This window comes from Ambystoma mexicanum, chromosome 8 (assembly GCF_040938575.1).
Source record: "Ambystoma mexicanum isolate Mex_15411 chromosome 8, UKY_AmexF1_1, whole genome shotgun sequence".
NCBI classification, from domain to species: domain Eukaryota; kingdom Metazoa; phylum Chordata; class Amphibia; order Caudata; family Ambystomatidae; genus Ambystoma; species Ambystoma mexicanum.
Window position 1 is genome coordinate 273,388,341 of NC_090929.1, and position 17,129 is coordinate 273,405,469.

The 17,129-nt window shown below is 46.9% G+C and overlaps 1 protein-coding gene across 1 annotated transcript in view; it reads right to left on the reverse strand.

Moving 5' to 3' along the window:
- PAPPA (pappalysin 1) overlaps positions 1-17,129 on the reverse strand; it is a 2,238,202-nt gene that overhangs the window by 2,170,648 nt on the left and 50,425 nt on the right. The window lies entirely within an intron of this gene.

Here is a 17,129-nt window from a genome sequence, read left to right on the forward strand (position 1 = left end):
TGGACTTTATACAGCTGGAGCCTGTAAATAAACATTCCTACTGTTTGGTGATGAAATGTGGGTTCTCAGGATGGGTGGAAGCATATCCCCTGCGGGACAATAGTGCCACCTCCACAGCACAATGCATATTGAAACACTGGGTGCCCTTGTATACGGTCCCCAGATATCTATGGTCTGACAATGGGACTCATTTTACTGGTGAAGTAGTAAGCAAAGTTTGCAAGGCCCTTGGTATTGATGAACGTTTCCACGCAGTTTTTCATCCTCAATCAGCTGGGATTATAGAGGGCACAAATAAGGTACTGAAGAACAAACTGGCAAAGGCTTGTGCTGAAACGGGACTGAAATGGCCGGATGCATTGCCTATTGCATTATTGAGTATGCGTACTATGCCTAAGCGTACACATGGTTTATCTCCTTTCGAAATTGTTATGGGGCGCCCACCAAGTATTGGGACCCCCATATCACCTAAGAGATTGTCTGAGCAAGCATGGCCTGCATTACAACAGTACTGTATTGGGTTAACTAATAGACTGATTTCTATTAATGCACAGGTGAACGCAGTAGCTCCATCTCCTCTGATAGGAGAAGGTCACGACGTGCAGCCCGGTGACTGGGTTGTTATAAAAGCCTTCGATCGCACCAGCGGACTGCAACCCAGATGGAGGGGCCCGTTTCAGGTGCTCCTCGCAACACAAACTGCGGTAAAAGTTGATGGCAAACCGCACTGGTACCACGTGAATCACGTCAAGAAGACGCTTCCATTACTGATTCCTCCAGAAAAGGGAACCAACCAACCCCAGGTTGCAACAGTACTGCCAGATGCCATTAGTAGGTGTGCCCATCGCCTCCGATCCCGTGACGTGTATGTGCCAAGCAACGTGTAAGGACACTGTTTTGAACTTTGATCATTAGGGAGATGAACATTTGGACTCTCTTGTTGGTTTTAGCAGAATTGTGCCTTACTGAAGACGACGGGCTTGTAGCCTGAAGGGCCTTCGGCGTTCCCCTCCTGGGACAGGCACTACGAGACGTGGGACAGATCGGATGAAGGTTTTCAGTGAGACCTACCACTATTAGAGTAATAAGGACACTGGTGCTTTAAATAGGGGATATTGCTATATCGCTAGGTTGCAACTGATATACGCTGTATACTGAGCCATATACTGAACTATGTCTACACCCGTGTATGCTGGTTTAGTCCCTGAACGGATAAGTGTATGCTCCTCAAACACAGAAGGTAAGAGGAAAATACCAGTTTGTACCACAAGAGGCAAAATTTTGTTTTCTGTATGCACGATAGTAGTACTAATAGCATTTGCCATAATATTCTGGTATCTGGAACATCCATCTAGATATGAATTAAAGAACCTGTTGCCCGAGTCAAATGAAACAGGGAGAACAGATTGGGTCAAGAGCAGGAATCGAGATGCCTATGACCAACACGACCCGGAAGACTATGCTAAAAATGAATACGTGAAGATAATAAACACAACATATGGGGTAGTGAATAAAACTGATTGCTGGATCTGCACCCACATGCCCCGACATAGCAGTGAAGGCATCCCAGTGTACGCATCGCCAGTTACTGAGGATGCCGGGTGTACATTAATTTACATGAGAATAGTGTCAGCACAGCAATACATGATACCGAATACCGCTTGTTATGTTAGAGGAGAGAACAAAACCCTTCTAAAGGAAAAGATACGCTATAAAATCAAAACTGAGGGAATCGGGCTTGCACCTGCTATGGTACAGATAGTAAGAGAACCTCCTCCCCCTATCACCATCACACAAGAGTTTAGGCCAAAGAATATATGTTTTAAGAGGAGCGCAAGAGGTAATCAAAGAATGATCTCGGGGTGCAGTCAAATGGTGAATCTAAATAACTACACAAAGGGATTGTTACAGATTGAAGGACATGCCTACGTCTGTAACAAGAGGGCTTATTTGTGGTTAGCCAAAGATTTTGTTGGGGTATGTTACATAGCCAGAATAATGCCGGCTGTGATGGTATATGCCCCGTCTACTCTGCATAAAGAAATACACAGCAGAAATAAACGAGCAGTAAACCCAAAAATTCCTACGTATCAACCTACAGGATGGGAAACGTTTATAGATCTGATGGGGGTCCTGGTTCCTCCAGCGGGCATCTTTATGAACAGTCAAGAAATCCAAAAGCTAAACAGGGCCCTTGAGTTCGTAATCGAAGAATCTGCAGACCTAATGGAAAACATCACTTATGAAATGAAAGCAATTCGGCTAGTGGCTCTCCAAAATAGGTATGTCTTAGACATACTCACTGCAGAAAGGGGCGGAGTCTGTTTTTTGGTGGGATCCCAATGCTGTGTTTACATACCAGAAGGGAGTACAGGAATCCTGGATGGAGTAAACAAACTGCATAAAGTGGCGGATAGCATCCACCAGGAGGAAGGGTCAGGAGATAGCTGGTGGATGAAGCTCCTGAAAGAAATTGGATGCCAACTTCTTACGCCTATACTGGTTCTAGCGGCAATAGTTGTAGGAATTTGTCTCTGCATCCAATGCTTCCCGGTATGTGTGTCGTGCTGTGTTTCCATGTGTTCTTCCAGCATAACGCGCCTAAATCCAATGGATAAAAGCCATGTACAACAGGAATTTTTTGACATGGGAGGCCTGGAGAAGATTATGGTACATACAGTATGTGATGATGTTGCTTTCCTGCCATCTGCTTATGCTAGGACTGTTTAGATTGATGCTCAAGTGTGAGCAAAGGGTGGATTGAAGGTATGCATACATATGTAATGTTGTGCTCACACTTGGAGTTTGTACTAATCACCATATGTGTTAAAAGAATGTACCCTTTGTTAAAAGAAGAGGCCTTCTCTTTATACAGCGGCATTTAAGACCTGCTGACCTGGCAAGAACTTGTTTTTAACAGAAGAATTGTGTTTGGTCACTGTATGTCGAAGCATGCTGAGCCTGCTAAAACTATCTGCAGATTACGGGTGGGGAAGGAATGAGTAAGCACAGCCTCGTGCACAGAGATAAGGACACAGAGGGGCACGAGAGAGAGCGAATAACAGATAACAGGAAACCACAATAGCAGATGTTGAACTGTTGACCGTTGATGCAAAGTCATGACTGGGAGGAACCGCCTTGTGGTGGACATAATCTATGTGCAGCAATGTATGACAATGTAAAACAGATGGGTTTAAAAGGACCACGATGTGCAGGGGAAAGGGCGGCACTTTGACGACTTGCTTTGCGAGACGGTTGAACTTGTGGCCCATTCGCGAATGCTTGTGTGTTAATAAAGCAATGTTTACTCAACTCTTTTCTGTTTGAGTTTTTATAGGGTCTCTTTTGTACTGGTTATGGTGACGGCGAGAAATCGCACCCACACCTTCTCCTGGACCTCCTTTGAAAACTTGATTGCGTGAAGCCATACCTGGTGGGTGATATCAACACCAATCATAAGGCAGCACGCACAAGTATCGGCATGATGTGTGGTGGCCTCCAGATGACCCGGAGCCAGAACTCTGGCATCAGAGAAGCCGGTCTTGAAATCATCAAGTCTGTTCTGTGGAATTAATTGCTTGAACTCGGACAGCAGTTTCCATGATTTTAGATTATCTGTAGCAAGAACTGCCTTTGCGCTGCATTATCAAATACTTTTTTTCCTACCTCTTCTAGAACTCTATCCGCATAAGACAACGCCTCAGAGGCAGAGGACGAAGGCTTGCACTGGAGGTTCGACGCAGCAACCACGGTGGAAGAAAAAAGAGGGCATGTAGGAAGGGGAATTTCCTGCCAGCCTGTAGTTTGTAACAAGTGTCAATTTGTTTTTTGATGTGCTGGTTCGTATGTGGTTTATCCCACACCTTGTAGGCTTCTGCCAAAATGTCCTTTTGAAGGAAAGACCCAACCGCTCTGATGATTCAACTTAAGGGCCCATGAGAGAACCCCTGCCTGCAATGCTGAGGGATCAGGAGTCAGAACGTCCAAAAAAAGCCATCAGATCCAACACCCTATCGTAAAACAGCCTGATGGAAGAAGGTGGATCCTCACTGTCTTTGTGGACATCCGGCGCATCGCTTTGGTGGGATCATCAGCAGGTATTGAGAAGCGTGCCTCAGCGAGCGCAGGATCAGGCTCCTTTGATGCTGGAGGCTGCTCCACTCGAGAGTTGGTGGGGAGGAGGCATTTCCACTGGCTTGGGAGGAGGCAGCGAAGGCAGCATCTCCTTTGGTGCACAAGGCTCTGGTGGTCTGCAGACAATGTCCCTGAATAGGTCCTTAAAGTATGTCTTCATGGGGTTAGAGTTCAACAAGTTCTTGAAACAACTGAAGAATGCCTCCTCTGAAGATGGTCTCGGCTGTACAGTAGGTATCTCCACTATTCTGATGAGACTTGTTGCCAAGAAGGTCCCCCCATCCACGGGTCCATATAGTGCAGCAGAGGTGATGTTGGGGGAAGCGATAATGTTGGTGGAAGAGGCCTTCTTGTATTCCAGTCCAAATGTGATTGAAAAGATGTTTCCCCAATGATGCAGGCGGCAAAGATTTGGGCCTGGCATCTAGACCTGACGCCGCTCAGGGCGCTGACAAAATGGCGTACCTGAAGGGGCCAACAAAAAGGCTGACACAGTTGACACTGGTTGAGGTGCCATTTTGAGAGCCTCTGTGGTGACATGCGTCACAAGTCTGTCAGAAGCTATTGTAGATGTGGCTATTTTATGAGCTTTTACTTGATCTTTAGCCCTCTTTGAGGGATACTCAGTAGCGCTGGTAATGAAAGACTTACACGCTCCCTCAGACTGTCCGGTAGCATGTTTAGCCCCTGTGAGGGGAACCTCAGAACTTAATCCGGTCTTATTAGCCCTGGAATGGGGATCGGCAGCCTTGCTGGTCCTTCTTTCAGGCCCTTTCAGGGAAACCTCTGGAGATACAACAGTACCTTTAGCCACCAACTGGGGAACCTCAGGAGAGACCATAGTACTTTTAACCCCCCCTGGAAACTTTGACGGACAAAAGCAGGGAAAAACTAAAAAGTCTCCTCAATGCTAAGTGCTTTCGATCCTGACCCTGTAGAGGAAAGGACGGGGGAGTGCAGGGGTGATGTGCTGGGTGGGGCTCAGGAAGCTGGGCTAAAGCCACACGCACTGGCCCTACGTAAAAATAAAAGAAGGAAAATATTTTTTATGCTATCAAAAAGTGCTCTGGTCCCATCCCGAAGGACGAAGTATCCCACAAGTATTAAACAAAGGGGATGGGACGTAGGAGCATGTGAATTTACTTAGTTACTTGGTTCTGTTATTGTCTGATATTCAGTATGATGCTCTCTGTTCCACAGAACAATGCAATTTGTAAGTATACCCCACAAATGCCGTTCAAGTGGCTTGCCCCTACACAGGGTTGCAAAGCAAAAACTCACAGACGATCCTTACCAAAGGGCTATGCAACCACACAAAGTATCACAGCACTTCTCTGCCACACATGCATCAAGCACTATCAACTACTGACATATTGAAATGCATATCAAACTATAAAGTATTTATGAACTGGATGTGTTGTTCTATATTGTATATGTCTTACATGCCTCCTATGATGCTGGCTTAACCACTGCAGGGTTCGAAATTGCCAGGATCTGGGAGCTATTGAGCTCCTGGCTGTAGCCAAGAGGAGCCTGGTTAGCTTGAAACCAACAGCTACCAGGAGCTACTTTAGACTCCTGTGGCAAGTGGTACCATACAAACCCAGCTATGCAATATTAACTGTGTATCTTTGGGAACGTATATAGAAGGAGAATAAGAACACACCTAAGGGACAGTTGGAGCATATTTGATAGTATAAAACAGACAAAAAGGTAAGAGTTTGCATCAGAAAAAATGTTAGATGTGCTGCGCACCAAATACCAGCTACTGGTTTGCAAAGGTAACTCCTGCATAACTAGTTATGCCTGAAACACAGGAGCTGCTTTTTGCTCCTGATCAACAAATCCCAATTTTGAACTGTGCCACTGCAAGGTGTAACTGTATGCCTACGTTAAAATGCAGAGCCCACTATTGGAATTGAGTGGTCCTGGCTGGGATTCAATGGCCAAAAATGCACACAACCTCAGTGCCCCATATGCTTGCACAGTGTCATGACACTAATCAGCCACACACGCATCCAGAACTAGTAAATGGCAGAGTCAACCACAGACCAATCTTCAACTATGCACAATGCTACCAGTAGCTTTCAATTGCTGGTGGATACAGGTAAGGGATAGACCAATACAATATGTGTGTTACTATGTTATTCAATTCCTCATGAAACAGCCTGTTAATGCATGTGCAATCGAAGCACACAATGATTGAAATACATATTAATGACACGTGATTACTGCATTTTTTTTATACAATGTGACACCACGGCTCTCGAAAAACCCAGTGCTGTATGAACGTGCACTCTCAGGCAGCTACAGAGCAATGAGTCCATAATTTGGCTGGTCAATGCTTTACAAATTGACATGCAATAGTAAAAAAGCACGAGCTGAGTTTTGCTTTAATATTTGCATAATTAATCCAAATGCCCCTGGTGTGAGCAGAAGAACAAACTACATACCCCTGGTAAAGTTCTTTCAACTGGATGTTTCTCCCACGTATTCCTCATCTTTGATATGTTTCCCATCCAGCATTAGCTGCTTCGGAAAATACTTTCAAAGCCGAGGGCGCCATGCGTCGTTGATCTCATGTCCCTCGGCGGCCTCCGTCAGCTCTCGAGTATGAAGTTGATGTCGGTATATATAGCACGCACGGCGCCCGTTACCACAGTTCTTTGTTTTTCCCCTCTCGTATGCACAGACATCTCTAAGGCCACAAGATGACCTGACGTGGGAAGAAAGGAAGGTGTAAAACACTTCAATCCCCACAAAGGTAGAGGGGCGGGTTGAGAGGGCAGTGAGGAATACGTGGGTGGAACATCTAGTCGAAAGAACATTACCAGGGATAAGTAATTTTTTCTTCGAATGGATTGTGTCCTCCCACTTATGCTTCATCTTTGAAATAATAAGGACTCCCATGGCCATGTGTTGTAGGAGGTGGGAACAGAGAATGTACTTTTCATTAATGCTGTGCAAAACAGCTTTCCCAAACTTCGCCTCCTGACCCGGTGCAGAATCCAAGCAATAATGCCTTGTGAAGGTATAAATAGAAGAGCAAGTTGCAGCACTACAGATGTGCTGCACTGGTACCCCCCGTTGCAAAGCCAAAGAAGTAGCCACACACCAGGTAGAGCTTGCAAACCGGTTCGGACAACTTTGCCCGCCAAGTTGTAGCATTCAGAAACGCATAAAATAATCCACTGGGATAAAGTTTGCTTGGTTACAGCTTGACCGAGCTTGCGACCAGCATATCCCAGAAAAAACTGACTGTCCTGTCGAGTTTTGCTACTCTATTTATGTAGAAACTCAACGCCCTCTTTGGATCTAGGCGATGAAGCCTCTACTCTTCGGAAGGCTATGGAGGCAGATAAAAGGTAGGCAGCACAATCTTCTCTGCCAAATGTAATTCAGAGACCACCTTCGGTAGAAAAGAAGGGCAGACCCTAAACACAACCCTTTCCTTGCAAAAGGTGGTAAACAGAGGATTACAAGATAAGGCTTGCAACTCACTGACTCTAGGAGCCAAGGTAATAGCTGTTAAAAATACAGTTTTAAGGGTCAGCATCCTTAAAGGACATGCATGGAGAGGCTTAAATGGAGCTCCCAAGAGAAGCTTTAGCACCAGATCAAGATCCCAGACCAGTACAATGAATGGGGCAAGAGGGAAAACATTAGGAAACCCGTTTTAGAAACAGGATCACGATAGTGACCTTAAAACACGGTCCCTGCTCTGGCGAGCACTTAAAGAGAGAAAATGCTGCCAAATATCCCTTTGCTGTCGCAACATGCAGCCCCTGATGGGATTTAGGAAGCAAAAAACGACAGCATCACCAGTGTTTCAAAAGAGAAGAGGTCAATATTCTTAGCTCTGCAAAATCTGCAAAACTTGTTCGAACAGTAGTGTTACAGAGCCTTTGTTGCTGGGCTTCTGGCCGAAAGTAACACCTCCACTACATCTTCCATAAGGTCCCAATCTTTGTATCTTAACCTCTCAGGCATGAGGGGTTGTGGTCTTGATTTCTGGGGGAAGAATGCAACCTCCCTCCTGCAAGAGCAGGTCCTCTCTTTGCGGAAGATGAAATGGAAGGCAAATGGACATGTCCAGGAGGTACTACGTTCTCCTCGCCCGATCTAGGGCACTGAGGATCATGGGCTTCCCGAACTTCCTCAACCTCCTGATGAAATGAGGAATGACAGGAACTCCCAGTCCGCTACAAACGTGTCTCCCAGAGCTCCTCTCTGAGGAAATTCCCTGGAGCAGAACACGTCACACTTCCTGTTGACACTGGACGCAAACAGATCCACGAAGGTTTCCGCAAAGGGTGAAGATCTCTTGAAGGCCTTCCTGAGTTAGCTCCCACTCATGGGAGAATGTGCTCTGCCTGCTCAGAGCATCCGCCCCCATGTTCTTGTCTCCAGCAAGTTGAACAGCCGAAAGAGTGATTCCTTCTTGCAATGCTCAAAACCACAGCTGCATTGCCTCTTTGCACAGTGGTAGTGACCCTAAACCTCCGCTCCTGACGTAATGCAATGGCCACCACATTGAACATCATTATCAGAACATTCTTTTCCCATACAGAGGCCAGAAAGGCCATCAGCGCTAGTCTGATTACCATCAGCTCCAAATGTTTGATGTGTAGTTTGGACTCGGAAGGAGATCAGCGACCTCTCATTTCCAGCTCGTTCGCATGAGCTCCCTAACCTGTGAGGGAGGCGTCCGTAATAACAAAGTTACTCACCGTAGTGACTACCTTGCTCCTAGTCCATAGTCCCCTTTAGGGCTCGCCTGGCATCCAAGTTGCATTAAACTCTCTCGGCATCAGATGCCGGGTTACGAAAAAAGACAAGTAAGGAGACTGATTGGTTCAAATAAAAATCGGTAACCACCTTAGGCAGGAAAGAAGGATGAGTGCGAAGCACAACCTTATCCCTGTGGAAAGTGAGTAACGGATGTTCCACGGAAAGAGCTTGGAGCTCGATGTTATTGCGGTCAGAAAGGCAACCACATTCAAATCCCATTTGGGATGAGGGGTGCCCACCGGCAGGAAGAGATGAAGAAGACCGGCAAAATATCTGGACTGGATTAGTCAATGAAAAAGAAAAGGCTGTCCGTGGACAGGTAGGCCGCAATAGCGGATAAGTAAGTTCTACACAACAGAACATGGATGCCAGTGGCGGCCAGATGAGACACAAAAGATAGAACGGTGTTGACCGAAGCTTGCCTGGGATCGAGCTGTTTAGCTAAACACCAATGGCAAAACCGGAGCCATTTGCTCCTGTACTGAGCCCTTGTAGAAGGCTTCCTGGCCGCTTAGATAATGTGCATATTGTCTTCGGTCAGATCGAACTGTGTTAGCGATCTGAACTCGGGTACCAGGCCACCAAGCTGAACAATTGTGGGGAGGGGTGCCCCATCTGGTGAATGCTCTGGTGAAGCAGGTCGGGATCTGTGGCAATCTGATAGGGGGAGTACCCACAGATGCTGTAGTTCTGAAAACCAGAATCTGGCTGGCCACCAAGGCCACCAAGGAACCATGAACAGGAGAGTTCAGTTTGATGTATTCCCGAGCTTGCAGAGCGACCTATTGATCAGAGGCGATGGGAGAAAAGCATAAGCTTTAATGTAGTCCCACGGGATATCGAGGGCAAATAAAAGGTACTATTTCAACATAATGTTGTACACTCCAGTTTAAGGCAATAAAGTATGAGGAGCAATTGCTAACTGTGTGGCCAACAGTTTTGCCCGTCCAGGCTTTGTCAAGGCACTTTTGGTAAGGTATAATACTTTGTACAGTATTTTGGAGTCATAAATGTATACTCATTTCTGTATTATAACATGAATTTCCAAAACATAGTATCACAATACATTTAGTCTTTGGGTACGTCCAGTTTGGAGACTCATAGCCTATATAAAGGCATGTGTGGATCACACGCGTTACAGATATGGGTGCTTGAAATGGACTAGGCGGTCCATATAATGTATTGAATTGATTTCTGCCATTGGTCTGGCGTTACAGGGTTGTTAGATCAGATAATACGGCCATACACGTTTCACATGCCATTGATTGCAACCTTTCGGTCTGCTCTCGTAACATTTTGGCGCTCCAGTGTGCTACAAGGTCTGTCAACCAATCACGTTTTTTTTACACAACCCGTTTTAGGAGTAGACATTTCAAGGAAAACCGCTACTATTGTGAGAAACCTGAAGGTGTCTCACTCGCTAGTCCCTGGATATCTGTCGTCCAGGTGGCCAGGACACAGCCATCACTATTGGATCCAGTTCCTGGGGGTGGACCAGTGGGGAATCTGATCACCTGGACGAGGGGTCTTCGGGGAGTGGAAGTGGGACACAGAGGGTTGAGACACGGGATCCCCTTCCCTGTAACACCTTTTCCCCATCGTACCCTGTAGGATATTTAGAAGCTCTAGCCCCCTTTTTCCCGCACAAAAAATGTCTTACATTGTAACAGACAATGGACTAACACCAGAGCTGTTTACCTGACATGTCCCAACACACGGGTCAGGCATTGAACTGAACTGTGAACTTCATGCTGACGAGGCCAAGGAGTGTGCTGTGCTCGAGAATCCCGCCTTGTCCTGTGCTTCAAACATAGGGGAAGGGAAACTCAGCCTCACCATCCTGACTTATCATTTTGAGAACACTTCTTTCTTTTCTGGTGGACATTATCCCACACTCTTTTTGTGTAATTTAGTAGCATGGATTGGCAATAAGTTCTTTAGTATAGGCCCTTTTTTATTTGACAAGAGACTACTAGGACCGCCTTATTATTATTTGATGGTCGTAGCTTGCTCCGCTCTTAGATTTAGATTAGGCGTTTATCTCACCCATTATAAAGTTCAATAAACACCCTTGAACTGTGATCACTTGTGTCTCTCTTTAGTGTTGCCACCATGAGTTCCTTACACTATGCAATCGAAACTAACCATCAAAGCATGTTGTGCGTGCATAAAAATGCAACTCAGGTAAAGGGCACGATGCGTGCTATATATACCAACCTCAATATCATACTCGAGAGCGGACACTGAGGGATACGAGATCGACGACACAATGATGCACGGTGCCCTCTGCTGTGAAAATGTTTTCTGAAGCATCTGACGCTAATTGTGATATTTATCAAAGATGAGGAATACATGGGTGGACACAATCCATTTGAATTCTGCTTATTTCTCAGTTTCCTGATATTATTCTTCAATTTGCTAGATGGTCAGGTGGTATATGTGCTCTTAAAAACTGTGTATTTGGCGCATTACAAAAGTACAAATAAATAATACATGCAACAGAATTTGCACTAGCAAGTGAGAATTTCGTCTGGGAGAGTAAGAAACGGTGTGCATGTGAAGAGCTGGAAACCTGCGTATGTGCTCAGTTTCCATGCACACTCTGTTCATGCGACCTTGATAGCCCATTGTAGAGAATCAATTATGGAAGCAGCTAGTTCATCCCATCTGGAGACAACCAGAGAACCTGTTGCTCCCCACTCACACTGAACTTCTTTGTGATGCCAGGATGTTTTTAAAGGCAGGGCCAAGCAGGTATGTCAAAAAAAGTGCAGAAGTGCTAACGAATTCGAGCCACCCATGGCTTCCTTTATTGGTTTAGGAGACCATGGAGAAAGGATGTATGGGTGAGGCTGCACACAAGATCTCCACAATCTTATTGGCCACGAATGAGAAGAAGCAATCAGGTGAGGTGCCTTTCCAGGACTTTGTGCCAAACCGCTGGCACTGCAGGGGACTGAAGGCTGACATCTGTGCCAGTTAACAGGGTCACTGCTTTTTGGCTCCCGGTGATTCTTGGCCTCCAAATGTCAGCCATCAGGAAGGTGGAAGGAGAGCAGTATCAACCAATGCAGCCAAGGTGTCCAGAAAGCATGAAGAACAGTTTTCCCAAGTTTACCGTACTCTATGGTAGACTGCTAAAATGGTATGCAGACAGCCTGTAACAGAATGCCTTCTGGCGAAGGTGTAAATACCCTACATCTTTTTATTGTTGTTAATATAAAATGATACAGGAAATTCTGTTTCTGAAAGCGGTCTGCTAATCAGACCCTGTTTCATAAAGCTCTGTGCCTAAAGCATAGTAGATCCATGTGCCTTAGCTACATCAGGTTATGGACATCTGCAGCTCCTACTCTCCACTGGCACAGGACATGTTCAACGGTCACATGTGCACCCCAGCAGCAGCTACGACCCAAAGTCATTGCAGCCAGAGGTAGCAGTTTAAATTCTGCACCTCTGAACTAAAATATAATAATTGTTGCCTTATCAGTCTGACAGCAGGGTAATCTGTAAAAAATAAGCCCTAACTGTTTATGGTTGCATATTGTGGTTTTATTGAAGTAAATTATTGTATGGTAATTTACATCAACAAAATCACTTATCACTTAGTGGGGAAGTAAATAGATGTATGTGTCTAGGGTTGGAGGGCATAAGGGGTTGGGGTGGCATGGGCAGTTGGGGTGAAAACAAATTGAAGTAATTTTCCTGAAGTAAACCAGAGTAATTTGCTTTGATAAAACCACATGGAACCATTTATGGTAGGATATTAAGGGCAAACAATTATCAAAGCCACCCCAATTGAATAACATGCAACCCTATGAGCCCAGGTCAGTGATGTAAAGGCGTTCCATAAGCATGTCTAGCCTAGCTATCTCCACTGCATCAAGTAAGACAATAGCCAGGATGCTGTCTTTCTTTGATTTCCCAAGTGGCAGGGTAACACCTCCCCTCAGGGCACATGAGCTTTCACCAAGAGAGCTCCTGGGAACCCTGCTTCAAATAACCACTCGCCAGGCCAGCCTCAAACCTGCGTGCTGCACTACGGAGAACCTTTGAAGTCAGCAGGTATGGGAAATGGGTGGAGGTGGAGTAGTCATTAAGGGTAAGGAGAACCGGAGTAGGGTTTCCACCACCTTGGTTTTCTGTTGGGGTCCTGTTCCTTTCTAGCCCTCCATTTCCTGAAGGACAAGACACTCTGGGTATAATGTAGGAAGGCATGGGTCACTTGTTTACGAAAACAGGGTTTTGGATACCTTACAGCAGGCTTGCTTTTGTCCAATCCCCAGTGACAATTTGTCCTTAAAAGGACAGGCTCTCCCATTCGTTCTTTGACTCATTTGTGGACTTTCAAGAAGACAAGAAGAATTATTCTGACCTCTATTGGGAGTATAGTCCATTCCCAAGTCCTTCAACAGTCTAGTGAAGATAGAAGCCATCCAAGGCACAGGAGAGCTCTATCTCCTATCCATCCCCTAGTAACAGTGGGGGTGAACTGATGCAGACCAAGGTCTGCCATTCTGCCAGTGACAGAGGAGCCAGGCTCCATATTGGAGATGGAGGCACACCTGTGGGTGCCTGCCAAACGTCCTGGACTGGTACAGTAGAGCAAGAAGGACGAACATTTTCCTTGGAGCTACTGGACTGGGACTTCCAGCAACCAGAAGGACCAGCAAAGAGCTGCTGGAATCAATGTTTGCACAGCTTCAAACTGCATTTGAGCCGTGTTGCATGCCTTTCTAACTGACACAAGACCTGCAGTGTTACTTTTGGCACTTCATGACTTTGAACTGCTCGCTTGTTCATTCGAACAGGTTGAACACTGCTTTGCACCAGTAGCAGTCATTGCCATCTTAACCCGAACTCGCTGTATCTTCAAGCACTGCATCGAATCACCATGACTTTGCCTCGACCCGACACAAACCACTGGAAACCCTTATGTCACATGCTGATTGGACCCAGTGGTACATCATCTCAAACCGACTCAACCATCGACCTGAACCTGTTTGACTCATCAAATCGCATCACCACAAACAATGACGTGTATCAGAGTCCTGTCTCGAATCCGTCTCGAAGCCAACTCGCCGCTGAATCACTGCGACTCGCCACCTCTCAAATCTGGTCCGACTTCAAGTTAATTGCAGAGAAGCCCAGTTTGACACTGTCAAACCACCAAAGACCAAGAATAAGGCACTGTCAAGAGTCCCTGTTCCCCTGGATCACTTTTGGGATCATTGTTGTTGTGTCTGGTTCGGGGGCACCCGGGCCAGACACGCAGTTGCTGGGGCCACCCAGCAGTAAGTTTATGCCACGGTCAAGCGGCCACCAAAGGCAGAGGGCATCCTGCTGCAACCAAGATCACCCCCTTGGACATAGGAGCTGGGATCACCCAGCAGACAGTCCCTGGCAACGTGGGCACACGGCCAGGGGAACACACAGGTCATGATCACAGAGAAAGCCCACAATAACTGAACACAGACACCAGTTTGCCACTCATAGAGTCTGCCGCTGTTCTGGGCACATACCGGCTGAGGCTCCTTTTATGAAGGCTCCTTTGATTAACAGCCAGTCATGACACACACTCTTGAAAGAGCAACATCACACTCCTCCTTTTCCATAACAAAAACAATAACAACTGTAAACATCAAACATGTGAATAAACATTACAACATTACAACCTTGGATGTATTGCAGTCCGTGCACCATTCCGTTATAGGAGGCAAACAGTCCTCTCGTTACCTGGTGATCCTAAATCCCTGGGTCAAACTCCTCATCCCCGTGGAATCTTGCTCCAGTCCTTCCATGCTTTCTAGTGACGCCCCTGAACCCTTTCCTGGGCACACAATAGGTAGAACACATCCTTATCCCCATCTTCCTCTCATACAGGGCATCTACGGATGGTCTGGGCGGTTTTGTTCCTGCTGCTTGTCAAGTATCCTCCCTTGAGGCAGTGGCTGGTACCGGCGCGACTTGGGCGGCCGGCGATGGGGCTGAATATACTTTCACAAAATGATCCTCCTTTCCGCACCTCCCACATGTGTGTCCTTTGTATGGAAACTCACGTGGGTGTGGCATGCCCAAGCCACACTGTGGGCAACACCCATGCCGGCATCCTTCGTGGCCACTCCCCTTTCTTGAAGGCCTTGCTCCCCTGACATTTTCCTATGGCACATACATCCTCCAGCTTCACGCGCTGCATGGACACGTCCATGGCTGACGTGCTTACTTCTGCCAGCTCGTTGAACCCCGCCCAACTCCAATATCCAGGCCAATGTTATACCAGGCTCTCTGAGGATCTGCTTCCTGAGTTTGAGCTGCAGGCAAAGATTATTTGTTGCCTAACATTGTCGTCCTCATTGTTGGCCAACGCACAGGATAGTGCAATGTGCTGCAGCCTTCCATGGAACGCATCCAGGCTTTCTCCATCTTCTTGCCTTGCTGATCTGAACCGCTCATAGTCACTGTTGATCATGGGCATGCAATAAATCCCAAGGCTGCAGTATCTTGAACAGCTTCTGAACAGCAGGACCCGCCGATCCTAGCAAGATCTGACTTTTTGCCCGTTCACTGATCTCAACAGATTCGAAGTAGAGTTCAAGATTTTTGACCCATGCAGTCCACTGAGGCCCAAGGCTGGCTGGCGCTCCCATTATGTTGTATCCACTAAACTGTGCCAACTGTCCTTGTTGACGGTGCATACCGCCAGACGCCTGTGCTCCATCATCATCACCTCACATGGCATTTTAACAGACGATCCTATGCCCTGTGCATGTACAAAAGTGGTGGGTCATAGTGTTCCCCTGGGCGTTTCATTGTGCCCGTCACCCCGCTCACTTCTGCAGATGCTGGAGACTGGCTTGAAGCGGCCCCACTCCAGCATCCTTCTCTGCCACTACCCTTTCTTGAAGGCCTTGCTTCCCTGACATTTTCCTACGGCACATAGGTCCTCCAGCTTCACCCGCTGCATGGACACATCTATGGACGTGCTTACTTCTGCCAGCTCACTGGACCGCCCCAACTCCAGGATCCTGGCCAATGCTATACCAGGCTCTCCGAGGATCTGCTTTCTCCGTCTGGCTGAGCTGCATGCAAAGATGATTTGTTGCCTAACATCGTTGTCCTCATTGTAGGCCAATGCACAGCATTGTGCAATGTGCTGCAGCCTTCCATGTAATGCAGCCAGGCTTTCTCCCTTTTCCTGCCTTGCTGATCTCAACCTGAACCGCTCATAGTCATGGTTGATCATGGTTATGAAACACTCATTCAGCACCTCAATGGCAGCTGCATGCAATAAATCCCTAGGCTGTAGTATCTTGAACAGCTTATGGACAGCAGGACCCGCCGAATATAGCAAGATTGGACATTTTGCCCGATCAATGATCTCAACAGCCTCGAAGTAGAAGTCAAGATTTTCGACTCGTGCGGTCCACCGAGGCCCAAGGCCAGCTGGCGCTCCCATTATGTCGAATCCACTCAGCAGTGCCAACTGTCCTTGTTGACGGTGCATACCGCCAGTCGCCTGTGCTCCATCACCATCGCCTCACATGGTGTCTGAACAGATGATTCTATGCCCTGTGCACATACAAAAGTGGTGTGGCGTAGTGTTTTCCTGGGCGTTTCAATGTGCCCGTCACCCTACTCACTTCCGCAGATGCTGGAGACTGGCTTTAGGATGTCTCCGGTGTCCTACTTCCTCATGCCCTTCACGCAGATGCTAGAGAACAGGGGCACACAAGCACTCACGAGAAGCCACAACCCCCAAGTGTTCCTGCAATACGCATGTGCTTGCTCTGCCAGCAATGGGGCCTCCAATCCAGTCAGTCAATCACCACCAGTCTACACTGAGCTAGACAACTTCAATCTATGTACTGTGTACTGTCTTGAAGCTCCAAGCCAGAACACACAGAGGGACCTACCTTGGAAGCACACCTTGACAGACAACTCTCCTGTCCTTCCTGCTGAGCCCCTAAGCATGAACAAACACCATTTCCCCATTTCTTATATTAGAAGAGCCCCAAACACAGAGCCTCAATGGAAATCAAAAAGAGCTTGTTTATTTTTCTTGGCCAGTAGGCCCTCACTCTATGCCCTGCCTTCTAGTGGCACAGACACTGTCCACTATCACTGCTCCTTGCACAGAGCTCAAACGACTCTCTCTCTGAGATTGCTCTGATCCAGAGCACACAGTCCTTTTCCCCTATCGAAAC